Genomic DNA, 1,382 nt, shown 5'->3' on the forward strand with positions numbered 1-1,382 from the left:
AATCACACATCTCTCACATTTGATATACATTAATTTTTATTTAAGATACTTTTAATTTGAGCACAATTTGTTATCACTTAATTCTTGATTTGTTCAAAAAAATAATTTTTTTTTGTTATCGTTCATTACTATTAGATCTTATGGGACATTTTCCCCTATCTTTAATGAAAAGATAAAAAAATAAAATAAAAAATGTTAAAATAGAATATTTTTATAAAAAAAAACAATAAAATTTAATGACCAAAATTATTATTGTATGTCACTATTATTAAAGTCGAGTGATCAATTGAGTGAGCAAAAGAGACAAATGTGATATATCAATGTACTTAAGAAACAATTTTTTAAGGAGGGTTTCTTACAACTCCATAAGTATTAAAACTATATAATAGACTTGACAAAAAAACTATATAATGGACATCAATCTTTAGAAAAATATCATACATTTTTCTATTTATTTTATAAAAAAAGGTAAAAGTATGAAGAAACTTATATGTTGTGCTTATGCCATAATCCTCTTGCTTTCCTTAATACTTGTTGTCGGTGGTAAGATTTTTTTCTCATCCTTTTCAAAGTTTGTATCTTTAAATTATGTATTTTAGTAACATTAATTTATTTTTATTTTAAATTACAGCTAATTTTTGTGAGGAACACCATGATTGCATTTACAAGGAGTGTTCACATCGTTTTGCCGAGTGCGTTTATAAGAAGTGCCAATGCATGTAACCTATATCAGTTAAGTTTAAATTAGTTCTATTACTTTTAAGTGTATATTTTTATTTTTACATCATAATTATGTTATACATATGATGCCTCTGACACTTAAAAATATTTATTTGACAGGCCTGGAAGCAGATATCATGCTAAAATTGACACCTTTGTTATCTTTTATAAGATACCGACACAACAATGTTACTGCATAATTAGAATTAATTACTTTATTAAATAAAAATATGATTATTTAAAATAATTATATAGTCTATCTTTGTATTTCGATAAGAGTTAATGGTGTGCTAAAGGCTTAAATTTCATACATGTATGCATAACAACTTTAGATAAAGTTTGATAATCATAAGTTTTATGTATGTTTATATTTTGAGTTTTACTGTTTAATGATTCCTATAAAATACAAGAAAGAGACTAATAGACATAAATCTTAAAAGATAATGAATGCAAAAATATTGAATTTATCATGGATAGTCATTCATAAACTATATAATCAATTCAAATTTTACATAATTTACGGTGCATTTGTATACTACAATGATGGATGGATAAAAATAAGGGGGAAGTTTATGATATGTTAAATCTATAATAAGATTGATTAATTAACTACTATCTATCACAAGTGAAATAAATATAAATAATACTCATTATTTTAATAA

The 1,382-nt window shown here is 23.4% G+C and overlaps 1 long non-coding RNA gene across 1 annotated transcript; it reads left to right on the plus strand.

Moving 5' to 3' along the window:
* Nucleotides 1–440: 440 nt before the first annotated feature.
* Nucleotides 441–916, plus strand: LOC127123723 (uncharacterized). Its single transcript, XR_007803591.1, has 3 exons — nt 441–543; nt 632–732; nt 841–916. It is a non-coding gene; the product is annotated as an uncharacterized LOC127123723 (long non-coding RNA).
* The last annotated feature ends 466 nt before the right edge of the window (nt 917–1,382 follow it).

This window comes from Lathyrus oleraceus, chromosome 1 (assembly GCF_024323335.1).
Source record: "Lathyrus oleraceus cultivar Zhongwan6 chromosome 1, CAAS_Psat_ZW6_1.0, whole genome shotgun sequence".
In the NCBI taxonomy this organism is placed as follows: Eukaryota; Viridiplantae; Streptophyta; class Magnoliopsida; order Fabales; family Fabaceae; genus Lathyrus; species Lathyrus oleraceus.